General features: G+C 36.6%; 1 pseudogene; it reads right to left on the bottom strand.

Moving 5' to 3' along the window:
- Nucleotides 1-50: 50 nt before the first annotated feature.
- On the bottom strand, nucleotides 51-27,971 carry LOC131605310 (protein FAR1-RELATED SEQUENCE 5-like; annotated as a pseudogene).
- Nucleotides 27,972-27,988: the final 17 nt, after the last annotated feature.

The raw sequence follows: 27,988 nt of genomic DNA, 5'->3' as shown, positions 1-27,988 counted from the left end.
AACTTACCCAAGAGGGTAAAATCCTTCCAACCGGCATTGGAAGAGGATAATCAAGAATTAGAGACCAAATCATGGAAGTCAGGATGAGATAACCAATGATTATTGAACCATAAAGGTTTATATTCCCAAGACTGATGACCGTACTTAAGAATAATATGACAATGATTAGACACATCTCTAGGGAGGGCCCATTGAGCAGAGGGCCCCCAAGCATCTAACCACCCATCAAAAACCAAAAGGCGAACGATCCTACTAATTTCTCCACCACGAGGTTGGAACCATGTAAACTTTCTACCAAAAAGGAGAAGATCAAACAAATCTATCTGAGTAATGAAAGAGGAGAAAGCAAGACATTCAACATTTCACGATGAAACCAAAGCACCAACACTACCTATTTACGTGTTCTAGGACAATGTTGCATTAAAATCCCCAAAGACATATCAAATGTCACCACTAAATATGGATTTGCATAAACAAAGATGATCCCACGTCCCCCTTTTATCCGCCAACAACAATTTAGAGTACATGTTAACCACAAAACAAACAGACTTCTATTATCCCACTCAAGGAAAATACCAAGGAACTCGAAACCAAAAAAGGAGAAAAATGCTTTACCTTTATAACTACACCAAATCGAAATAAGACCACCACTATTCCCCTCTATAGGAATAAAAATCTACTCACATAATGAGTTCCCTAGTGGGAATGGATAAGAGAATTAGAGATCGCTAAAAGCTTAGTCTCTTGGATGGCCACAAACTCTAGGGAATTAACAAGGATGAGCTCTCTAACATTCCTTATCTTGACACTACTCCCCAACCCTCTAATATTAAAGGAACACACTAACATTGACCCCTACCCCTAGTCGACCGAAAATCTATTTTTTCCTATCTTTCTTTTTACAAAGACACAATATCTTTCACAACAGTCTCATCACTCACCAAATGTTTGCAACCCAACTATTTAGTAACCTTAAGAACCCTATTAGCAACAAAATTATATACTACATTAGGAAAATTTGATAAGATCAATATTGTTATCTTCTGATGAGAAGGAGCGGGAACTACATAATCATCTAAACACAACGACAAAGAGAGTCCCATACAACTTAAACCTCCTTTTGGAATCAGCATAGGAATACTATCATGTATGCAAACACTAATAAAAGTAAAATAAATAGCAAAAGTGTTAGCCATACCTGACTCTCGAGAAATAGTGGGGAATACCTGGATCAACTAGTCTATAATAGGATACGGGTCTGAGTCTAACATCTAGAATTCTAAAGGATGAGCAGCCTACAGGTAAACATCTTTAGGGGACCCTAATCTAATCTTTGACTTCTGGGAATGGGATGACACCACCTTAGAAGGACAAGTCTGAGCAAGGATATATCCAGTGCTAAAGGAGAGTCTTTGCCATCAGGAGAGAGAGAGAGAGAGAGAGAGAGAGAGAATAAAATCTCAAAAACCCACCTTAGTGGAAGAGGGAAATATTATGAGAAATATGGGTGGGAACTAAGCTTTCTTAGTTCACGATCCAATTACCCGTACATTAGAATCAACACCTACATGAGAAACAAATGAATTAGGATGAGGGATTTAAGTGAGATGTCTTGATCTTAAGACTTTTTATAACCCATCAAAGGCCATGAAGTAGGGCCCTCCTTAGAAATAAGATTAGCACCCCTTTAAGAAGAATGTTCAAAAACCATAAACTCACATAGTGAGTTAGGCTGCTAAGAGGAATAATTAAATATTGAACTCGAAAAATAGTTTGTGCTCGTTGCATTAAACACGAGTCCATAAGAGGAATAATGATTTGGATTGGCTAAAATTCCACGTGAGGAAATAATGCGCTGATCACATTGAGCTTTTGAAGTATCACCATGCAAAGAAAATTTACGTGAAAGCAATATGCCCAAATATGAATCTGGTGACACACACCTTGAATTGAGATTAGGGGAAGCTACATTACGCAAAACATCAAAACATGATAAAAATTTTCCAACATTAGACTTACTTTCTCCTTTATCTACTCTATCTAAGTTGACTTGCATGGAAATATGGTGTTCTACTTCTTCCCTCAAAGAGAACAAAGAGACATATTGAAAAAGACCCTTCATCCTTTCAACCGACCTAGGGATAAGACCAACTAGGTTAGACTTTCCACCACTGCCACTCAAACTTTGACAAGTATTCGACTATTCCCAACCACAAACAAAGTGATATGTGCCATGTACTTTAGTAACCAAGTCACCATCATCTTCAACCTCCAAGAAGGGCATGATATCTTCATTCAAAGGAACACCATTGGAATGATAAGAAGCCATATCAACTTCCTTTTCCTGACCATTGCTTCCTCATTAACTAGAGGATTAGAAACCTCCAAACCTACGCCCTCAATTAAAACATCAACTACATTCACAATACCAAAAACCTTGCAACAAGCTCTTCATGAAGAAAATCACCATCTTCACCAAAAATTTCCTCTTTCATCACATTATAGGAAAAAACTATATTGAACTTCATTGGATCATAATCACCATCTTTTAGTGTTGATGAGGGCCTAAGCCTAACAAAAAAAATTATTCTCAATAATCACATTTTTTTTAGTGTTGATGAGGGTATAAGCCTAACAAAAAAAATTAAGAAATACCCTCGAAGGAGGTTACAAAACCTACACTATCCATTGTTAGAACAAGATTTGTTCTGATCAATATTCTTAGTTTTGATGATAACAAGGATATGAATTTTGTGTGAGATAATGTGGTACTCTAATACATTGCAATTTCCCCTTTCAGGAAATATATAAAGAGTATGCACAAATCAACGCTCAGAAGCTTTGTCTCAGAAGGTTCAGCATGCAAGATCAGAACATGGTCTGGCAAGACATCAGAAGATGGTCAAGGCAGAATCAGAACATGGGTCTATAGAAGCATCAGAAGAACTTGAGAGTAGAAGCAGAAGCACTGAAGTTCTCATGGTATCACGCTCAGAAGCACTTCAAGGTCAGAAGACAAGAAGATGCTATGCACCAAGTTGTTTGACTCTGATGATATTCAAACGTTGTATACATAAACATCAGATCAGAAGAAAGTACAGGTGGCAGGCTACGCTGACTGACAAAAGGAACGTTGGAAGCTATTAAAGGCAACGTCAGTAGACAAAGCGTGAACAAGGCTCGAGGTAGTTGACAAAAGCGTGAAACATTAAATGCAATGCTGTACGGAATACGCAAAGCATTAAATGCTCCCAACGGTCGTCTTCTCAAAACGCCTATAAATATGAAGTTCTGATGAGAAGCAAGGTTACCAATTCTTGACGATTTATGTGAATATTAACTTGCTAAAACGCTGCTCAAATCAAAGCTCAGAAACTTCATCTTCATCAAAGCTCACTACATTGCTGTTGTAATTTATTAGTGAGATTAAGCTTAAACGTTAAGAGAAATATCACTGTTGTGATTATAGCTTTTCAGAAGCATTGTAAAACTCTTATTTGATTACATTAATTTGTAAGTAACTAGAGTGATCAAGTGTTGATCAGGATACTCTAGGAAGTCTTAACTTGTGTCTAAGCAGTTGTAATTAGAGTGATCATGTGGTGGTCAGGATACTCTAAGAAAGTCTTAGCTTGTGTCTAAGCATTTGTTCCTAGAGTGATCAGGTTGTGATCAGGATACTCTAGAAGACTTAGTCGTGGGCTAAGTGGAAAACCATTGTAATCTGTTGCGATTAGTGGATTAAATCCTCAGGTGAGGTAAATCACTCCGTGGGGGTGGACTGGAGTAGTTTAGTTAACAACGAACCAGGATAAAAATAATTGTGCAAATTGTTTTTATCTTTCAAGTTTTTAGACTACACTTATTCAAACCCCCCCTCCTTTCTAAGTGTTTTTCTATCCTTCAATTGGCATCAGAGCGCCGGTTCTAAGGTGCAAGCACTTAACCGTGTTTAGAAAAGATTCAGGAAGAGAAAAACGCTTCAGTAAAAGATGGCTGGTGAAATTCCAACAAATACATCTGCATCTACATCTGGCTCTGCTGAGCAATACAGTGGTAACAATGGTTATACTAGACCACCAGTATTTGATGGTGAAAACTTTGAATACTGGAAAGATAAATTGGAAAGTTACTTTCTTGGTCTAGATGGTGAATTATGGGATCTTCTGATGGATGGTTACAAACATCCAGTGAAATCTAGTGGCGTAAAGCTTACGAGGCAAGAAATGGATGATGATCAGAAGAAGCTTTTCAAGAATCATCATAAATGTAGGACTGTTTTGCTGAATGCTATCTCTCATGTTGAGTATGAGAAGATATCTAACAGGGAAACTGCCCATGATATATATGAGTCATTGAAAATGACCCATGAGGGAAATGCTCAAGTCAAGGAGACTAAAGCTCTTGCTCTAATCCAGAAATATGAAGCCTTCAAGATGGAGGATGATGAAGATATCGAGAAGATGTTCTCAAGATTTCAAACTCTAACTGCTGGATTAAGAGTTCTGGATAAAGGCTACACCAAGGCTGATCATGTAAAGAAGATTATCAGAAGCCTACCCAGAAGATGGGGTCCAATGGTAACAGCATTCAAGATTGCAAAGAATCTGAATGAAGTTTCTTTGGAAGAGCTTATCAGTGCCTTGAGAAGCCATGAAATAGAGCTGGATGCAAACGAGCCTCAGAAGAAAGGTAAGTCTATTGCATTAAAATCTAATGTTAAAAAATGAACTAACGCTTTTCATGCTAGAGAAGAAGATCCTGAAGAATCAGAATCTGAAGAAGAAGATGAACTGTCCATGATCTCTAGAAGGGTAAACCAACTCTGGAAGAGCAAGCAAAGGAAGTTCAGAGGCTTCAGAAGTTCAAAGAGATTTGAACGAGGAGAATCATCTGACAGAAGATCTGACAAGAAGAAGGCTGTCTGCTATGAGTGCAATGAGCCTGGACATTACAGGAACGAGTGTCCAAAGCTTCAGAAGGAGAATCCCAAGAAGAAGTTTCATAAGAAGAAAGGTCTTATGGCAACATGGGATGATTCTGAATCGGAATCAGAATCAGACTCTGAAGAAGAGCAAGCCAACTTCGCGCTGATGGCTACAGAAGATGATGGATCAGAATCTACATCAGAATCAGATTCTGAAGAGGTATTTTCTGAACTATCTAGAGAAGAGTTAGTTTCCAGTTTAACAGAACTTCTGGAACTCAAGGCTCATCTTAGTATCCAATACAAAAAGCTGAAAAAGCAGTTTGAATCTGAAACTAAGAAGCTGGAATTGGAAAATTCTGAACTGAAGAAAAAAGTTTTAAATCTATCCAAAGATAGTGGATCTCCTTCTGAAACAGAAAAATCCATTCCTAGCATGAATCATATTCTGAAAGAATATGACTCGAGCTTCAGAAAGTTCTTATCTAGAAGTATTGGCAGAAGTCATCTTGCTTCTATGATATATGGTGTTTCCGGAAACAGAAGGTTTGGTTTTGGCTATGAGGGTGATACCTCACATAAATTTGAACCTGTTGATGATCTGAAGATCACATACAAGCCATTGTATGATCAGTTCAAATATGGCCATGCTCATGATATTAGGCTCACTTCACATGCACAGAAGTTTAACACTGTTCACCCCAAGAAGCTTGTGACACATCCTAAGAAATATCATGCTGACAAACCTAAAGAATATCATGCTGTTCCTCCTGTTAAATATTCTGCTAAACCCAAGTTCAATCAGAACTTGAGGAGAACTAACAAGAAAGGACCCAAGAAATTGTGGGTACCTAAGGAGAAGATAATTCCTATTGCAGATATCCTTGGCTGCAAAGAAGGAAAAGCACAACATGTCATGGTACCTGGACTCTGGATGCTCGCGACACATGACAGGAAGAAGGTCTATGTTCCAAGACCTGGTGCTTAAATCTGCTGGAGAAGTGAAGTTTGGAGGAGATCAGAAGGGAAAAATTATTGGCTCAGGAACTATAAAGTCTGGTAACTCTCCTTCTATTTCTAATGTTCTTCTAGTAGATGGATTAACGCATAACTTATTGTCCATAAGTCAATTAAGTGACAATGGTTATGATATAAGCTTCAATCAAAAGTCTTGCAAGGCTGTAAGTCAGAAGGCTGGCTCAATCCTATTTACAGGCAAGAGAAAGAACAACATTTATAAGACAGATCTTCAGGATCTTAAGAATCAGAAGGTGACTTGTCTTATGTCTGTTTCTGAAGAGCAATGGGTCTGGCACAGAAGATTAGGACATGCTAGTTTGAGAAAGATTTCTCAGATTAACAAACTAAATCTTGTCAGAGGACTCCCTAATCTGAAATACAAATCAGATGCTCTTTGTGAAGCATGTCAGAAGGGCAAGTTCTCCAAACCTGCATTCAAGTCTAAGAATGTTGTCTCTTCCTCAAGGCCGTTAGAACTTTTGCACATTGATCTGTTTGGCCCAGTCAAAATAGCATCTGTCAAAGGTAAGAAATATGGATTAGTCATCGTTGATGATTATAGCCGCTGGACATGGGTAAAGTTCTTGAAACACAAGGATGAGTCTCATTCAGTGTTCTTTGAATTCTGCACTCAGATCCAAACTGAGAAGGAGTGTAAAATCATAAAGGTCAGAAGTGATCATGGTGGTGAATTTGAGAACAAATTCTTTGAGAAGTTCTTCAAAGAAAATGGTATTGCCCATGATTTCTCTTGTCCTAGAACTCCACAACAAAATGGAGTTGTAGAACGAAAGAATAGGACTCTATAAGAAATGGCCAGAACCATGATCAACGAAACCAATATGGCTAAGCACTTCTGGGCAGAAGCAATAAACACTGCATGTTATATTCAGAATAGAATCTCTATAAGACCTATTCTAAATAAGACTCCGTATGAATTGTGGAAGAACAGAAAGCCCAGCATTTCATATTTTCATTCTTTTGGATGTGTTTGTTTTATTCTGAACACTAAAGATCATCTTGGTAAGTTTGATTCTAAGGCACAAAAATGTTTCCTTCTTGGATATTCTGAACGCTCTAAAGGCTACAGAGTATACAATACTGAAACATTGATTGTAGAAGAATCAATCAATATCAGGTTTGATGATAAGCTTGGTCTTGAAAAGCCAAAGCAGTTTGAGAATTTTGCAGATATTGATATTGATATCTCAGAAGTTGAAGAACCAAGAAGAAAAGTTTCAGAAGCTGAAAACCTAAGCAGCAAAGAATCAGAAGATCAGGCTGCTGCATCCTTGGAAAATCTGAGAATTTCTGAAGAACCAACTATCAGAAGATCATCTAGACTCACATCTGCTCACTCAGAAGATGTCATTATTGGAAAGAAAGATGATCCTATCAGAACAAGAGCATTCCTCAAGAACAATGTTGAATGTCAATTAGGTATGGTTTCTCTGATCGAGCCAACTTCTGTTGATCAAGCTCTTGAAGATACAGACTGGATAATTGCCATGCAAGAAGAGTTAAATCAGTTTCCAAGGAATGATGTTTGGGATCTTGTTCCAAGACCTAAAGGATTCAATATTATAGGAACAAAATGGGTTTTCAAAAACAAGCTGAGTGAGAAAGGTGAAGTGGTAAGAAACAAAGCCAGACTGGTGGCTCAGGGTTATAGTCAGTAAGAAGGGATTGACTATACAGAAACTTTTGCACCCGTGGCCAGGTTAGAATCTATTCGTCTATTAATTTCTTTTGCCACTCAACACAACATCACTCTTTATCAGATGGATGTTAAGAGTGCCTTCTTAAATGGTTACATAGATGAAGAAGTTTATGTCCATCAACCTCCTGGTTTTTAAGACTCAATGTCTCCAAATCATGTTTTCAAATTAAAGAAATCATTATACGGATTGAAACAAGCTCCTAGAGCTTGGTATGAACGTTTGAGCTCTTTCCTTCTGGAAATTGGTTTCACTAGAGGAAAAGTGGACACTACTCTCTTCTGTAAAACATTTAAAAAGGATATTTTAATTTGTCAAATATATGTTGATGATATTATTTTTGGAACATCTAATGCTACACTTGGAAAGGAGTTTGCTGAATCTATGCAGGCTGAGTTTGAGATGAGCATGATGGGAGAACTCAAGTATTTCCTTGGGATTCAAATCAATCAAACATCAGAAGGAACGTATGTTCATCAAACCAAGTATGTGAAAGAACTTCTGAAGAAGTTTAATCTTTCTGACTGCAAAGAAGCCAAAACTCCTATGCATCCAACATGCATACTAGGTAAGGATGAGGTAAGTAAGAAGGTAGATCAGAAGTTGTACAGAGGTATGATTGGATCTCTTCTATATTTAACTGCTTCTAGACCTGACATTCTGTTCAGTGTTTGTTTGTGTGCTAGATTCCAATCAGATCCTAGAGAATCTCACTTAACTGCTGTTAAGAGAATTCTAAGGTATTTGAAAGGTACTACTAATGTTGGTTTAGTCTACAGAATATATGAAGAATACAACTTAGCAGGATTCCGTGATGCTGACTATGCTGGAGATAGAATTGAAAGGAAGAGCACTTCTGGAAGTTGTCAATTTCTTGGAAGTCATCTGATCTCATGGTACAGCAAGAAGCAAGCTACAATTGCCCTCTCAACAACAGAAGCAGAATATGTTGCTGCTGCTGGTTGTAGCATACAAATGCTCTGGATGAGAAGTCAGCTAGAAGATTATCAGATATATGAGAGTAACATTCCTATTTTCTGTGATAATACTTCTGCTATATGTTTATCTAAGAATCCTATTTTACATTAAAAAGCTAAACATATTGAGATTAAACATCATTTCATAAGGGACTATGTTCAGAAGGGTGTTATATCTTTAAACTTTGTGGATACAAACCATCAATGGGCTGATATCTTTACAAAACCCCTTGCTGAAGATAGGTTTAAGTTCATTCTGAAGAATATCAGTATGGATTTATGCCCAGAATGAGAAGATGAGAAGATCTTATGTATGAGTATCTTCTGAAATGAGATTGGATTATTCTTTTATAAGAAGTTCTGATTGTAATCAATTAGAAGTAGTGATTCTGTTATTACTAACGTTTCATTGTCTAAGTTGACTCAGAATCTCTTTTAAAGTAAAACAGCTGTAACTGGCTATCCAGATGGTAAACACGTGTTCACTATTTCTGGACAAGCGTGCGTGCAGTTGAGGGGAAGCCTACTTAGGTAACTGTGCTAATCACTTCTTTTGTCATTATTATCTCTCCTCACGTCATGTAACATTAAATGCTATCCATCATTTCCTTTTATTTTTTCTGTTAATACTCTTCAAACGTTTCTTTTCCCTCTATTTCTCTCTCTCTCTCTCTCTCTCTCTCTCTCTCTCTCTCTCTCTCTATCTGCATTTTGCATAAACCCTAGTTTGCTCATCTTCAACCTAGCAGTCACCATGAATCCGTCCTTAAATTCCTCTCAAGAGGTTTCTCCACTGAGAACTCGCTACCTTTCTCCATCAGAAATGGAAGGGTGGTCGATCTATTTGAATAGAACGGTTGGAAGGGTTGTCTGGTTCCAGGTTGAGAAACAAATCTCGGGGATCGCTAACATTGATTTCAAGACGGATCTCTCAAGATTCCAAGAAGTCTCAAGTCAGATCTCTTCTGTGATGCTGTTATCAACATTTATCCAAAGGAAGAAGACTTTCTTGAAATATTGGATGAAGTTAAGGATCATGTTCTTGACTTCTATGTTAAGGGAAAGCCCCGTTTGAGACATTAGCTCTCTTCCTGAGAACTGTCTCTCACTTCCTCCTTGAATTCATGCATTCTCTTACAGTGGAGGTTCCAGTCTGGACAGGCATGCAGAGTTTCAAGCTTTCATGGCTAGACAAACTAAGAACACCGCAGGGATTCATGATATGTTAGCTAAGATTATGTCTAAGCTAGGGTTGTAGTCTTTAAGTCTTTGTAGTTTTCTTTCCTTGTTGCATCTGCTGGTTCTGCATACATCTTTTGTAATTCTGTTTGACTAATCAATGAAAAATTATTCTGTTTCTTTCCTTTGTCGTTTTCTACATCTGAATCTTTTATATTCTTTTTGATGTTATGACAAAAAGGGGGAGAAAATATATGATAAATGATCTGATTAATATTATCAGTTACCGGGTAAAAAGGCCCCACATTACTAACAGAACTTGCAAAGTTCTATGCTTTAAGTTGTGTTGATGCAGGAATTGAAGATTCAAGATCAATATAAGAAGCAACAAGATGAATCAAGTTCTTGGATTCTTGAAGCAAGCTGAGTGCTATGAAGCTTCAGAATCAGAATCAGAAGCAAGAAGGAAGAATGTTCAGATATTCTAATGATAGAATATGATCTGAAACATTATGTCTATTTGTTCTGATACATTCTATATGGCTCTGATACATATTATGTGTTCTGAAACATATTCTATGTTCTAACTCATTCATGCTGACTTTTGTCGTTTAGTTTTGGTCTATAACATTTCAGGATGTAGAGATGCTCTGATGATGCTCTGGTACATTCAACAATATTCTGATACAATCTAGCATGAAGTGATGTAAGAAGAAATTCAAGCTCTGAAGCTGTCCCAATGGAAGCAAGAATCAGAAGCTGTGAATGTTCTGAAGATCTAAAGAAATTCAAGTTCTGAAGCTGTCCGATGGAAGCAGAAGTCAGAAGCTGGGAATGTTCTGAAGATCAAAGAAATTCAAGTTCTGAAGCTGTCCGATGGAAGCAGAAGTCAGAAGCTGTGAATGTTCTGAGGATTTAAAGAAATTCAATGTTCTGAAGCTGTCCTATGGAAGCAAGAATCAGAAGTCATGAATGTTCTGAAGATCAAGCATGCGTGAACGTCTCTACTGAAATACTTAGGGAAGTCTTTTATTTATAAAATTATTCTAGTATTAATTTCAGGGGGAGATTATTCATCTCAGGGGGAGATTGTTAATCTCAGGGGGAGACATATTCACATGCTTATGCTATAGCTGTGTAAATTGTCTTTAGCCGTCTGCTCTTTCTGATCGCAAATTCATATCATTTATATATGTTTTTGTCATAATAAAAAAGGGGGAGATTGTTAGAACAAGATTTGTTCTGATCAATATTCTTAGTTTTGATGATAACAAGGATATGAATATTGTGTGAGATAATGTGGTACTCTAATACATTGCAATTTCCCTTTCAGGAAATATATAAAGAGTATGCACAAATCAGCGCTCAGAAGCTTTGTCTCAGAAGGTTCAGCATGCAACATCAGAACATGGTCTGGCAAGACATCAGAAGATGGTCAAGGCAAAATCAGAACATGGGTCTATGGAAGCATCAGAAGAACTTGAGAGCAGAAGCAGAAGCACTGAAGTTCTCATGGTATCACGCTCAGAAGCACTTCAAGGTCAGAAGACAAGAAGATGCTATGCACCAAGCTGTTTGACTCTGATGATATTCAAATGTTGTATACATAAACATCAGATCAGAAGAAAGTACAGGTGGCAGGCTACGCTGACTGACAAAAGGAACGTTGGAAGCTATTAAAGGCAACGTCAGTAGACAAAGCGTGAACAAGGCTCGAGGTAGTTGACAAAAGCGTGAAACATTAAATGCAATGCTGTACGGAATACGCAAAGCATTAAATGCTCCCAACGGTCATCTTCTCAAAACGCCTATAAATATGAAGTTCTGATGAGAAGCAAGGTTACCAATTCTTGACGATTTCTGTGAATATTAACTTGCTAAAACGCTGCTCAAATCAAAGCTCAGAAACTTCATCTTCATCAAAGCTCACTACATTGCTGTTGTAATTTATTAGTGAGATTAAGCTTAAACGTTAAGAGAAATATCACTGTTGTGATTATAGCTTTTCAGAAGTATTGTAAAACTCTTATTTGATTACATTAATTTGTAAGTAACTAGAGTGATCAAGTGTTGATCAGGATACTCTAGGAAGTCTTAGCTTGTGTTTAAGCAGTTGTAATTAGAGTGATCACGTGGTGGTCAGGATACTCTAAGAAAGTCTTAGCTTGTGTCTAAGCATTTGTTCCTAGAGTGATCAGGTTGTGATCAGGATACTCTAGAAGACTTAGTCGTGGGCTAAGTGGAAAACCATTGTAATCTGTTGCGATTAGTGGATTAAATCCTCAGGTGAGGTAAATCACTCCGTGGGGGTGGACTGGAGTAGTTTAGTTAACAACGAACCAGGATAAAAATAACTGTGCAAATTGTTTTTATCTTTCAAGTTTTTAGACTACACTTATTCAAACCCCCCCTTTCTAAGTGTTTTTCTATCCTTCATCCATGTCCAACATGGACTTGACAAAAATAGGAGCTTCATTATAAACTCTAGAGAACTTCTTATTACACCCCTCCTTGGCCAATGCATCAGCATGCATTCGCTTCTCTATACACATGCTTCACAATGAATTCCTCATGTTGTGTGATTATCCTTCTAATATCTTTTTATCAATAATGACATCCTTTTTTGAATAAAGGCTCATATATTGAAAAGGAAAGATGTTACGAAGGAACAAAAAATAACTAAGTTAACCCATCAAGAAGTAGAAAATCTAAAGAAATATATACTTAATTTATTCTTTACAAAATCCCTCCTAATCTCTATTAGAATGGAGTAAAACAATATGATAGAACTTGTATTGAGATCTATATTTGTAAAATAATCAACACAAGAGTTCCCTTCTATGTGTATATGAGTGATAATGATGTTACTTTGATTATAAGGATCCACATTACTTTGTCACCTATGTTTAAGCCTTAAAGGGATAAATCCGGAGATGGAGAAAACTTTGATGACCATGATACCATCTGTTTCAATTCAAATCTTTCTCCTTTATCGAGGGCTTAAAAAATAACTTCAATTTAAATTTTAAAATACAAAACAATCAACAAGCGTTTTCAAGTTTTATCACCGTTTCTAAAAAAGTTAGCAGCAAAAAGAAGGGAACAGATTCTCTAACGTTCACGTAGGAACGTTAGAGTAACTTGCAACATTTCTCAGTCGTACGATCAATCAAAATGTTAAGATGTTTCCACGTGTGATTTGTTTCAACAAATAAATTTAGAATCAAAAGAGAGAATTTGGAATCAAGAAAGGGAGAAATAAAATTGTTACGAACCCATAAATCCCTAAATCCTTACCGTCATCTACTAAAATTGCCACTTCCACTTGCCGCCTCCGATGGTTCATTCATTTTCGACTCCGGCCACCACTGGTTTGTTGTTGTTGCTGCCTCCAGTAGTCTCATTTGGTTTTCTTCGTCTTGTCATCGCCTTGCCGTCATCATTGAAGGATAGAAAAACACTTAGAAAGGGGGGGGGTTTGAATAAGTGTAGCTTTAAAAAACTTGACAGATAAAAATAAATTGCACAATTATTTTTATCCTGGTTCGTTGTTAACTAAACTACTCCAGTCCACCCCCGCAGAGATGATTTACCTCAACTGAGGATTTAATCCACTAATCGCACGGATTACAATGGTTCTCCACTTAGTCAGCAACTAAGTCTTCCAGAGTCTTCTGATCACACACTGATCACTCCAGGAACAACTGCTTAGATACCCTCTAAGACTTTTCTAGAGTATACTGATCCACACGATCACTCTAGTTACAACCTGCTTAGATAACCTCTAAGACTTCCTAGAGTATTCTGATCCACACGATCACTCTAGTTCCTTACAACTTAATGTAATCAATTCTAAGAGTATTACAATTGCTTCTTAAAAGCGATAATCACAAACTGTGATATTTCTCTTAACGTTTAAGCTTAATCTCACTAATATATTACAACAGCAATGTAGTGAGCTTTGATGAAGATGAAGATTCTGAGCTTTGATTTGAACAGAGTTTAAGCAAGTTAATTTGAGTTGTTTTGGTGCGGAATCGTTAGAATTGTTAACCTTGCTTCACATCAGAACTTCATATTTATAAGCGTTGGAGAAGATGACTGTTGAGTGCATTTAATGCTTTGCGTGTTCCGTACAGCATCGCATTTAATGTTATACGCTTTTGTCAACTACCTCGAGCCTTGTTCACGCTGTGTCTACTAACGTAGCCTTTAATAGCTTTTAACGTTCCTTTTGTCAGTCAGCGTAGCTTGCCACTTGTACTTTCTTCTGATCTGATGTTTGTGAATACAACATTTGAATATCATCAGAGTCAAACAGCTTGGTGCATAGCATCTTCTGATCTTCTGACCTTGAAGTGCTTCTGAGCGTGATACCATCAGTACTTCAGTGCTTCTGTTCTCTTGTTCTTCTGATGCTTCCATAGACCCATGTTCTGATTCTGCTTCGACCATCTTCTGATGTCTTGCCAGACCATGTTCTGATGTTGCATGCTGAACCCTTTGAGACAAAGCTTCTGAGCGCTGAATTATGCGTACTCTTTATATATTTCCTGAAAAGGAAATTGCATTGGATTAGAGTACCATATAATCTTAAGCAAAATTCATATTATTGTTATCATCAAAACTAAGATAATTGATCAGAACAAATCTTGTTCTAACAATCTCCCCCTTTTTGATGATGACAAAAACATATATAAATGATATGAATTTGCGATCAGAAAGAATAGACGGCAAAAGACAAATTACACAGCTATAGCATAAGCATATGAATATGTCTCCCCCTGAGATTAACAATCTCCCCCTGAGATAAATAATCTCCCCCTGAAATAAATACTCGAAGAACTTTAATAAAAGACTTCCCTGATTATTTCGGTAGAGACGATCATATAAGCTTCTGTCTTTAGAGAATTCATAGCTTCTGACTTCTGCTTCCATTGGACAGCTTCAGAACTAGAATTTCTTTAGATCCCTAGAACACTCACAGCTTCTGATTCCTGCTTCCATCTAGGACAGCTTCAGAACTTGAATTTCTTTGATCTTCTGAGCATTCACAGCTTCTGACTTCTGCTTCCATCTAGGACAGCTTCAGAACTTGAATTTCTTTGATCTTCTGAACATTCACAGCTTCTGATTTCTGCTTCCATTTAGGACAGCTTCAGAACTTGAGTTTTCTGGATCTTTAGAACATTCACAGCTTCTGATTTCTGCTTCCCTCGGATAGCTTCAGAGCTTTGAATTTCTACCAACATCACTTCATGCTAGATTTGTATCAGAACATTGTTGAATGTACCAGAGCATCATCTGAGCATCTCTACATCCTGAAATGTTACAGAACAAAAAACTAAACGACAAAAGTCAGCATGAACAAGTCAGAACATAAAATGTATATTAGAACACATTATATGTATCAGAGCCATATAGGCTAAAATAATGTATCAAAGCAAATAGAATTTTGTCAGATCAAATAGACAAATATGGATCAAATTCTATTATCAGTGCTTCTGATTCATTCTTCTTTCTTGCTTCTGATTTCTGAAGCTTGACAGCACTTAGCTTGCTTCAGTTTCCATGGTTTAGCTTCTTGTGTTTGCTTTGAAGATTCTCTTCACTTCTTTATACCTGCAAAACACTTAAACCATATAGAACTTGCAGTTCTTGTTAGTAAATGTGTGGGAGCTTTACCCAGCAACTGATAGATTAATCAAATCATTTATCATTTATCTTCTCCCCCTTTTTGTCATAACATCAAAAAGAATATTTAAAAAAAAAATTCAGATGAATAAAACGACAAATAAAATCACTGGAATGTAAATCAAGGAAACTTTTTATTGATAATCAAAACAGATTACAAGAGAAGATTTTTAACAAGCAGATGCAACAAGGAAAGAAAAACTATTAAGACCAAATCCTAAGACCCTAGCTAAGACAAAGTCTGTGCCAGCATGCCATGAAGGAGAGAAACGCCTCATTGACTGCTTCTTGGGCTTTCAGGCGAGGGGTCAGGGAGACTTGGTTCTGATGCAGATCTTCCACAATCTTTATCAGAGACAACATTCTCAGCGGGTGAGGATGAAGAGATTTCTTCGGAATGGGTTGAGGGAGAGGAAAGATTAGATGAAGAGGAAGTTGAGTCTAGAAGGAAACAGGATGAGGAAGAAGATGGAGATGATGGAGGGCTTTCACCAGGGGGTTGAAACACACGTCTAGAATAGTTTCCAGATAACATTGCTTCGAAAGGATTCACCTTGAGAGGGTCATAGGTGATCTTTATCTTTTTGGGTTTGGAGGGAGATGTTTCAACAGCTTTCCTCTTGTTGTTTTGATCTTTTCCATGGTTTCCTGGGCTTGATGAGGAGTTCATGATGGATTTGCAGATAATGAACGGGTAGGGTTTGATATGAAAGCAAAAAGATAGAGTGAATAGAGAAAATATGAGAGGGAAGGAAAAATGTTTGAAGAATATAAAGAAAAACTGAAAGAGAGTAAATGATGAAAAGCATTTAATGTTACGTGACGTGAGGAGAGATAATAAAGACAAATGAGGTGACTAGCACAGTTACCTATGGTCGGCGTCCCTTCAACTGCACGCGCGCTTATCCATGAATAGTAACGACAGGTTTACCATCCCGAGATAAAACGTTACAGCTGTTTTGCTTTAAAAGAGGTTCTGAATCAACTTAGACAATGAAACGTTAGTAATAACGGAATCATAATTTCTAAAAGATTTCAATCAGAACTTCCGAAAAAAATAATCCATTTTCATTTCAGAAGATACTCATACATAAGAACTTCTCATCTTCTCATTCTGGGCATAAATCCATACTGATATTCTTCAGAATGAACTTAAACCTATCTTCAGCCAGGGGTTTTGTAAAAATATCAGCCCATTGATGGTCTGTATCAACAAAGTTTAAAGATATAACACCCTTCTGAACATAGTCCCTTATGAAATGATGTTTAATCTCAATATGTTTAGCTTTTGAATGAAGAATAGGATTCTTAGATAAACATATAGCAGAAGTATTATCACAGAATATAGGAATGTTACTCTCAAATATCTGATAATCTTCTAACTGACTCTTCATCCAGAGCATCTGTGTACTACAACCAGCAGCAGCGACATATTCTGCTTCTGTTGTTGATAGAGCAATAGTTGCTTGCTTCTTGCTATACCAGGAGATCAAATGACTTCCAAGAAATTGGCAACTTCCTGAAGTACTCTTTCTTTCAATTCTGTCTCCAGCATAGTCAGCATCACAGAATCCTACTAAGTTGTATTCTTTAGATTTTCTGTAAACTAAGCCAACATTAGTAGTACCTTTCAGATACCTTAGAATTCTCTTAACAGCAGTTAAATGAGATTCTCTAGGATCTAATTGGAATCTAGCACACAAACAAACACTGAACAGAATGTCAGGTCTAGAAGCAGTCAGATATAGAAGAGATCCAATCATACCTCTGTATAACTTCTGATCTACCTTCTTACTTACCTCATCCTTACCTAGGATGCATGTTGGATGCATAGGAGTTTTGGCTTCTTTGCAGTCTAGAAGATTAAACTTCTTCAGAAGTTCCTTCACATACTTGGTTTGGTGAACATACGTTCCTTCTGATGTTTGATTTATTTGTATTCCAAGGAAATACTTGAGTTCTCCCATCATGCTCATTTCAAACTCAGCGTGCATAGACTCAGCAAACTCCTTTCCAAGTGTAGCATTAGATGTTCCAAAAATAATATCATCTACATATATTTGACAAATTAAAATATCCCTTTTAAAGGTTTTACAAAAGAGAGTAGTGTCCACTTTTCCTCTAGTGAAACCATTATCCAGAAGGAAAGAACTTAAGCGTTCATACCAAGCTCTGGGAGCCTGTTTCAATCCATATAACGATTTCTTTAATTTAAAAACATGATTAGGAGACATAGAGTCTTCAAAACCAGGAGGTTGATGGACATAAACTTCTTCATCTATATAACCATTTAAGAAGGCACTCTTAACATCCATCTGATAGAGAGTGATGTTATGTTGAGTGGCAAATGAAATTAATAGACGAATAGATTCTAACCTGGCCACTGGTGCAAAGGTTTCTGTATAGTCAATCCCTTCTTGCTGACTATAACCCTGAGCCACCAGTCTGGCTTTGTTCCTTACCACCTCACCTTTCTCACTGAGCTTGTTTCTGAAGACCCATTTTGTACCAATTATATTGAATCCATCTGGTCTAGGAACAAGATCCCAAACATCATTCCTTGTAAACTGATTCAGTTCTTCTTGCATAGCAATTATCCAGTCTGGATCTTCTAGAGCATGATCAACAGAAGTTGGCTCGATCAAAGATACAAGACCTAATTGACAATCTGCATTGTTCTTAAGGAATGCTCTTGTTCTGATTGGATCATCCTTCTTTCCAAGAATGACATCTTCTGAATGACCAGAGATGAGTCTGGATGATCTTCTGACAGATGGTTCTTCAGATATGCTTAGATTCTCCAGAGAAGCTGATACTTGATCTTCCGATTCTTTGCTTCTGAGAAGCTCTGCTTCTGATGCGTTTCTTCTTGGCTCAACAACTTCTGATATATCAATATCACAATCTGCAAAATTATCAAACTGCTTTGGTTTTTCAGAACCAAGCTTATCATCAAACCTGATATTGATTGATTCTTCTACAATCAATGTTTCAGTATTGTATACTCTGTAGCCTTTTGAGCGTTCAGAATATCCAAGAAGGAAACACTTTTGTGCTTTGGAATCAAACTTACCTAGATGATCTTTAGTGTTCAGAATAAAGCATACACATCCAAAAGGATGGAAATATGAAATGTTGGGCTTTCTATTCTTCCACAATTCATAAGGAGTCTTATTAAGAATAGGTCTGATAGAGATTCTATTCTGAATATAGCATGCAGTGTTTATTGCTTCTGCCCAGAAATGCTTAGCCATATTGGTTTCATTGATCATGGTTCTGGCCATTTCTTGCAGAGTCCTATTCTTTCGTTCTACAACTCCATTTTGCTGTGGAGTTCTAGGACAAGAGAAATCATGGGCAATACCATTTTCTTTGAAGAATTCTTCAAAGGATCTGTTCTCAAATTCACCACCATGATCACTTCTGACCTTTATGATTTTACACTCTTTTTCAGATTGAATCTGAATGCAGAAATCAAAGAACACTGAATGAGTCTCATCCTTGTGTTTCAAGAATTTTACCCATGTCCAGCGGCTATAATCATCCACGATGACTAATCCATATTTCTTCCCTCTGACAGATGCTGTTTTGACTGGGCCAAACAGATCAATGTGCAAGAGTTCTAATGGCCTTGAGGTAGAAACAACATTCTTGGACTTGAATGCAGGTTTGGAGAACTTGCCCTTCTGACATGCTTCACAAAGAGCATCTGATTTGAATTTCAGATTAGGGAGTCCTCTGACAAGATTCAGTTTGTTAATCTGAGAAATCTTTCTCAAACTAGCATGACCTAATCTTCTGTGCCAGACCCACTGCTCTTCAGAAACAGACATAAGACAAGTCACCTTCTGACTCATAAGATCTTGCAGATCTGTCTTATAAATGTTGTTCTTCCTCTTGCCTGTAAATAGGATTGAGCCATCCTTCTGATTTACAGCCTTGCAAGACTCTTGATTGAAGATTATATCATAACCATTGTCACTCAATTGACTGATAGATAAGAGGTTATGTGTTAATCCTTCTACAAGAAGTACATTAGAAATGGAAGGAGAGTTACCAGACTTTATAGTTCCAGAGCCAATTATCTTGCCCTTCTGATCTCCTCCAAACTTGACTTCTCCTCCAGACTTAAACACCAGGTCTTGGAACATAGACCTTCTTCCTGTCATGTGTCGTGAGCATCCAGAGTCCAGGTACCATGACATGTTGTGCTTTGTCCTTTTTGCAGTCAAGGATATCTGCAATAGGAATAATCTTATCCTTAGGTACCCACATCTTTTTGGGTCCTTTCTTGTTAGATTTTCTCAAGTTCTGATTGAACTTGGGTTTAACATTGTAAGCAATAGGAGGAACAGCATGATAATTTTTAATGTGAGTTTCATGATATTTCCTAGGTTGTGTCACATGCTTTTTGGTGTGTGTTATGTGAAAACTTTGAGCATGTGAAGTGTGCCTAATATCATGAGAGTGGCCATACTTGAACTGATCATACAATGGCTTGTATGTGAATTTCATTTCATCAACAGGTTCAAGTTTGTATGGGGTTTCACCCTCAAAACCAATGCCAACTCTTTTGTTTCCAGACACAGCATATATCATAGAAGCTAGCTGACTTCTGCCAATACTTCTAGATAAGAACTTCCTGAAGCTTAAGTCATATTCTTTCAGAATATGGTTTAGACTAGGAGTGGATTTTTCTGAATCAGAAGGAGATCCAACATTATTGGATAATTTTAAAAGTTTTTCTTTTAATTCAGAATTCTCCATCTCAAGCTTCTTTGTTTCAAATTCAAATAGCTTTTTCAGCTTTTTGTATTTGAGACTTATCTGAGACTTGAGTTCCAGAAGTTCAGTTAGACCGGAAACTAACTCATCTCTAGTAAGTTCAGAAAATACCTCTTCAGAATCTGATTCTGATGTAGATTCTGATCCGTCATCTTCTGTCGCCATCAGCGCACAGTTAGCCTGCTCATCTTCAGAGTCTGAATCATCTTCTGACTCATCCCAGGTTGCCATAAGACCTTTCTTCTTATGAAACTTCTTCTTGGGATTTTCCTTCTGAAGATTTGGACATTCATTCTTGAAGTGTCCAGGCTCATTGCATTCATAGCACATGACCTTCTTCTTGTCAAATCTTCTGTCATCAGACGATTCTCCACGTTCAAATTTCTTTGAACTTCTGAAGCCTCTGAACTTCCTTTGCTTGGTCTTCCAGAGTTGATTTAGCCTTCTGGAGATCAAGGACAATTCATCTTCTTCTTCAGATTCTGATTCTTCAGGATCTTCTTCTCTAGCCTGAAAAGCGTTAGTGCATTTCTTGATATTGGATTTTAATGCAATAGACTTACCTTTCTTTTGAGGCTCATTTGCGTCCAGCTCTATTTCATGACTTCTCAAGGCACTGATAAGCTCTTCCAGAGAAACTTCATTCAGATTCTTTGCAATCTTGAATGCAGTCACCATAGGACCCCATCTTCTGGGTAAGCTTCTGATGATCTTCTTTACGTGATCAGCCTTGGTGTATCCCTTGTCAAGAACTCTCAATCCAGCAGTAAGAGTTTGAAATCTTGAAAACATCTTTTCAATGTCTTCATCATCCTCCATCTTGAAGGCTTCATACTTCTGGATTAAGGCTAGAGCTTTGGTCTCCTTGACTTGAGCATTTCCTTCATGAGTCATTTTCAAGGACTCATATATGTCATAGGTCGTTTCCCTGTTAGATATCTTCTCATACTCAGCATGAGAGATAGCATTCAGCAAAACAGTTCTGCATTTATGATGATTCCTGAAGAGCTTCTTCTGATCATCATTCATTTCTTGCCTTGTCAGCTTTACGCCTCTGGCATTTACTGGATGTTTGTAACCATCCATCAGAAGATCCCATAGATCACCATCTAGACCAAGAAAGTAACTTTCCAGTTTATCTTTCCAGTATTCAAAGTTTTCACCATCAAATACCGGCGGTCTAGTATAACCATTGTTACCGTTGTATTGCTCAGCAGAGCCAGATGTAGATGCAGGTGTAGACTTTTCACTTTCATCAACCATCTTTTACTGAAGCGTTTTTCTCTTCCTGAATCTTTTCTAAACACGGTTAAGTGCTTGCACCTTAGAACCGGCGCTCTGATGCCAATTGAAGGATAGAAAAACACTTAGAAAGGGGGGGGGGGTTTTGAATAAGTGTAGCTTTAAAAAACTTGACAGATAAAAATAAATTGCACAGTTATTTTTATCCTGGTTCGTTGTTAACTAAACTACTCCAGTCCACCCCCGCAGAGATGATTTACCTCAACTGAGGATTTAATCCACTAATCGCACGGATTACAATGGTTCTCCACTTAGTCAGCAACTAAGTCTTCCAGAGTCTTCTGATCACACACTGATCACTCCAGGAACAACTGCTTAGATACCCTCTAAGACTTTTCTAGAGTATACTGATCCACACGATCACTCTAGTTACAACCTGCTTAGATAACCTCTAAGACTTCCTAGAGTATTCTGATCCACACGATCACTCTAGTTCCTTACAACTTAATGTAATCAATTCTAAGAGTATTACAATTGCTTCTTAAAAGCGATAATCACAAACTGTGATATTTCTCTTAACGTTTAAGCTTAATCTCACTAATATATTACAACAGCAATGTAGTGAGCTTTGATGAAGATGAAGATTCTGAGCTTTGATTTGAACAGAGTTTAAGCAAGTTAATTTGAGTTGTTTTGGTGCGGAATCGTTAGAATTGTTAACCTTGCTTCACATCAGAACTTCATATTTATAAGCGTTGGAGAAGATGACCGTTGAGTGCATTTAATGCTTTGCGTGTTCCGTACAGCATCGCATTTAATGTTATACGCTTTTGTCAACTACCTCGAGCCTTGTTCACGCTGTGTCTACTAACGTAGCCTTTAATAGCTTTTAACGTTCCTTTTGTCAGTCAGCGTAGCTTGCCACTTGTACTTTCTTCTGATCTGATGTTTGTGAATACAACATTTGAATATCATCAGAGTCAAACAGCTTGGTGCATAGCATCTTCTGATCTTCTGACCTTGAAGTGCTTCTGAGCGTGATACCATCAGTACTTCAGTGCTTCTGTTCTCTTGTTCTTCTGATGCTTCCATAGACCCATGTTCTGATTCTGCTTCGACCATCTTCTGATGTCTTGCCAGACCATGTTCTGATGTTGCATGCTGAACCCTTTGAGACAAAGCTTCTGAGCGTTGAATTATGCGTACTCTTTATATATTTCCTGAAAAGGAAATTGCATTGGATTAGAGTACCATATAATCTTAAGCAAAATTCATATTATTGTTATCATCAAAACTAAGATAATTGATCAGAACAAATCTTGTTCTAACAATCATCAGGTCCAATTTGAAAAATTGTCAAATTCCAATTATGAGTTGAATTCAATGGTTATTGTTTGGTTATGAGTCGAATTCAATTGTAAATTTCTCAACCTTTATTTTGTTCATGTCAAAATTGGAACTGATATATTTCAATTTGCATTATGCAGGGCAAATACTTCTGAAGAATGAAGAAGAAAGTTTGATGCATTTATGCCGACATTATGTCATCGTCTTGCCGTCATCATCAGATCTAATTTGAAAAATTGTCGAATTCCGATTATGAGTTGAATTAAGTGGTTCTTGTTTGGTTATGAGTCGAATTCAATTGTAAATTTCTTAACCTTTATTTTATTCATGTCAACATTGGAACTGATATATTTGTATTATGCAGGACAAATACTTCTGAAGAATGAAGAAGAAAATTTGATGAATTTATGTCAACACTACTTGTGAATTTCTGCAACTCGAAAGAACACACATGTGAATTTTTGCAACTTGGAAGCAGAACACTATGAAGCAGAAGATAAAGGAACATAATAGATTTAGGAACACTACACTACACTTGTTGAAAGTTTTAGAAAGATAATAGTTTTAGAGGATCAATTTATTTTTTCATGTATAAATTCATTTAAGAGGATCAATTTATGGTCCATATCAATGTAATGCAAATTTATGAATAAAAAGTTGACATTTGATTTTCAATTGAATTGGAACATCAATTCTTACTTATTTAGTCTAGCTCTAATTATAAATTGTTAATGTCATATTGATCAGTGGTTTTCACACATATATTTATCATTGTTTTTAAGTATCTTTAAGTTATATTATCTAGTGTTTTATTTCATTATTTGCCATTTTATGCTTTGGTTGTATGTTTTAATGTTTTCAGACTAATATGGAGAAATCGGAGTAAATCAGTGCAAAACTCGGAGTTTCGAGGAAGTTCAGAAAACATGTTTCAGGAGGCCTGACACGGGTGGCCGTGTTGCTCAACACGGGTCGTGTCAGGAAGAGAGCTGGGAGCGAAGTTTGAGAGAAAGGAAGACAGTGAAGCAACACGGGTGCCCGTGTTACACATCCTGGGACTCAACAATAAAAATAATATGACAGGGGACCAACACGGGTGCCCGTGTTGCTCAACACGGCCCGTGTTAGGTTTGACGTTGATTTTAGTGATTTTTGTGATTTTGTTCAGTGGTTTGTCTGCAAGGGTGTTTTTGAGATTTCCAACCAACTTAAGTGAGTCTGTACTATTTAGGAGGGTTTTCAAGATGAATTAGGGATCTTTTTTGCCACACGAAGAATTGAAGGATTGAAAAAGAAGCCTATGCAATTGGAGAAGAACAGAGAACTCTCATGAGCGGAAGCCATTGAAGATCAAAGTTCATCATCTCTATTGTAATGTCTTTATTTGATATCTTTGTAATTTCTTTGGATGATATGAGTAGCTAAACCCCCCAATGCTAGGGGGTGTCCCTGATTAACATTTGTGATGATTTTGAATTCCGAATTTCAATAACATATTTCTCTTTCACGTTCAATTTAATGGTATAAGGTTTTTAACGCTTTCCTCGTCGGACCAACTGGATCGATTTATGACTGACAATTAGGATTGACCTCCATTGTTAGGGTTTTTATACCATTATACTATAGTAGATATCACCTAGGACTAGGGATACCCTATAGTAACCGGATTGTTCTTGATTATAATAATACTTGATTTGATCACTAATTTCGAAGGACTTTGGGATTAGGATTTCAATGTTCAAAGGTTTGCCCACTAAGGACTTAGGAGCAAATACCCTTAAGAACCGGTAATTGATAAGTTGAATTTTGTTAGTGAAATAAGGGTTCAGAATTGTTACATGTTAATGCACACACCTATCCTGACATGTTACTCATATTTAGCCAAATCAACCTTTTTAAGTTTATTTGCAATTTAATTCGTAATTATAAAAACCAAAAACCCCAAGGCTTTTTGTTTAATTGAATTCCTACTAACTCTATAATATCACGCAGTCCTTGAGATCGATATTCGGGGAATTTTCCCTTTATTACTACAGAGGCAAAATAGTACACTTGCTATTTTACCGATCACATATACAGATAAATTTATATAGTCTAACTCATTATATAAAAGTTGTCAATTGAATGGTACTTATATTATATAGTCTAGCATTGAAATGGATAAATTCATATTGCCAATTGAATTGCATGGATAAGGGAGATTATGTTACAAATTTATGCTTACATTTGTATAAATATATCAGGGTAATATATTTGACATTCTTCATAACTTTTCAAATAATTGATATCCAATTAATTAATATTCTGCATAACTTTTCAAATAATTGATATCAATGTAAAACATAATAATTGATGGAGATTATGTTACTAATTTCTATTAACATCACTTTCTGCAATATATTTCTAGCAGAATGTTATAAATCAACATAACTTTGTAATTCACAAAATACATAGACTACACATTGTATGAACTATAACTGTGATTCTCTCTAGTTAGTTGGATTGAACTTTACTATTTCAAAAAACCAGAATACACATCAATATCAAAATAATATAAGTACCAAAAAGTAATATTATCATCAAACAACTCAAATTTTTTAGGTAGTTGTTGAATCAATTAATCCATTGTTTTAATGTTTGCATCATTGAAAGGTGCCTGCATAATAGTACAAAATAATCAATATCATCACCAAATTATTTAGCCAAAATATAATTATGCAGTCAAATTCATTCTAATTTAACAAAGTTATGCAATCAAATATAACAAAATCTTGCAGCAGAATGTTACAAAATTATACAGCTGAACGTTACAAAATCATGCATGTATGTTACAAAGCTATATAGAATAATTTTACTTATGCCGTCAAAATTATGCAGCAGAATTATACAAAATTCATTCAAATTCTACAACCAAATTATACAAAATTCTGTAGACAATTCTATAAAATTCTGCAGTCATATTCATAGTGAGACATGTGAAATTATAATCAAGAATACTGTAAAATAAATTGGCCATCTTGTGTTTGAGGGAACTCATAAGTTGGAGGTGCCGAACAAGATACTCCTTAAGAAAGATAACTTGTTACCAAATTTTATGTCTCTTTTGTCCTTTTGAGCCAAGTCGTATCTTGGATCCATTAGGTTGCGTAACGTTAAAAGTCACGGATTCAGATTATCACCATTATTGTTTCTAGCTTGTAAGTGAAATTCCATTAATTGTTTACTCAATAAATCTACTCTGTTATCTACAATCTCAAGACACTCTTCAAAAGGAGATGCTTCGGCTGCTACTCTAATGAATTTAGAAACAACGTTTCTACATTTTTGCATGATTGATAATTTTGGATCTCCTTCTACCTCTTTCCCCCTCAAATCTTGCACAACACCACAACGAGCTTCTAATGTCCACCTTCTTAAAATATACTCATTAGGAACAACTTTAACATCATTTGCTTCAAACACTTTTAATGTGTGTGACCAAAGTATATCAAATGTTTCAAATTTTCTACAACTACAAGATATGGATGATGAAACACGGTCAAATGATACTTTCCAAGATTTTTCATGGTTTTCCATAATGATATGGTATATTTGCATAAAGTGTGAGATTCATTTCTCTCTAGTATGCTCATTGCTAAGAATAACTTAAACTCGTTCTGGAACAAATCAAATACAACATGTGTGTAAACCTTTCCCATTTGTATTAATATCGGAAATGTCTCATATCTCAACCTTGCAAGCTTGTGTTTGGACTCATACTCACAAGTTAATTTGTTCCCTATTTTCTCCTCGACAACTTATTCAAAGTGTTTTAAGAACTGTATAATATCCACATTTGGTTTCATGCAAGATTTGAAGTGAGCATTCAAACTCACTAAGTTGGGTACTTCACATACCAAGTGTGAATGCTTTCTTCATGTAACACGAAGCCCATTTTGTTTTTATAACATAAATTGATTTGATCCACCTATTCTCATGAAGATTATATTGATTGACCAAGTACTTCCAAGTTGCCTCAAATTCTTCTTTAGTGTCAAACTCATACATGCATTTCTTAAAATCTCTTAAAAAATAACTGCCTCCTTTCATCAAATTTCCAAGATGTTTAATTCCATTATGCAACAAGTGCCACGTGCATAAACCATGGTAAGTCTCAGGCATCACTTCAGCAAGAGCTCTAGACATTGCCTGATCTTGATCCGTAAAGACAGTCTATGTTTTTTTTACTATGTGCTTGTAAAATGTCTCAAACAACCATTTAAATGATTCAATAGTCTCATCATACAATAGTGCAACATCAAAAATCATTGAACCCATATGGAGGTTGAATCCGGAAAATAGAGCAAATGGCCTATTAGCATGATTGGTACAATAGGTAGTATCTAAATACATAATATCCCCAAAATATCCGCAATCCAACACCATATTTGTATCACACCAAAACACATTGGTGATTTGTTCTTCTATATCCATCTGGTATGCATGAAAAAAAGATGGATTCTCCAACAATTGTCGTTGAAAATATTATGAAAGACATCTGGCCTTGCCATACACCATACTTATTTGTCTTCTTGCTTTAAGATAATTTTTTACATCCAAGCGTGTATCCAAGATTAGCTTTGTGCCCCGCATGCATGTCTGCTCATGAGTTGAAATGTTGATTTTTGTCTCAATCTAGAGTCATCAGCTAGATCAATCTCACGCGCTTGGACTTCAATTATCTTTCTATGTGATGCAAACATGTGTGTTATCTCCGGTGGTTGTAAATGGTGATTATGATCTTGTACAAATTTATGGATGACAAATTTTTCATTTTTCAATACAAGAGAGATCCTTGCTTTGCAATCTATTCTGGTCTCAGCTCTATGGTTGCTAACAAAGACATCTCTCTTGTCAGGCTATCGCAATCCTTCCTTACTACAAACAAACCTGCATGATGATATAAAACCGTCTTTCTAACACCAAAGCCAACGTGTGCACTGTACGCGAGCCAAAATTGATAAGTCGTCTCTATTGAGTCAAATTTCATACCAATCAATGGCCTCTAATCAACGGCCTCCAATCAATAGTCGAAGATCCCATAATAATCAAACTCTATG

This window comes from Vicia villosa, linkage group LG5, assembly GCF_029867415.1.
Source record: "Vicia villosa cultivar HV-30 ecotype Madison, WI linkage group LG5, Vvil1.0, whole genome shotgun sequence".
Lineage (NCBI taxonomy): Eukaryota > Viridiplantae > Streptophyta > Magnoliopsida > Fabales > Fabaceae > Vicia > Vicia villosa.
This window is presented reverse-complemented; position numbering and strand designations above follow the sequence as displayed.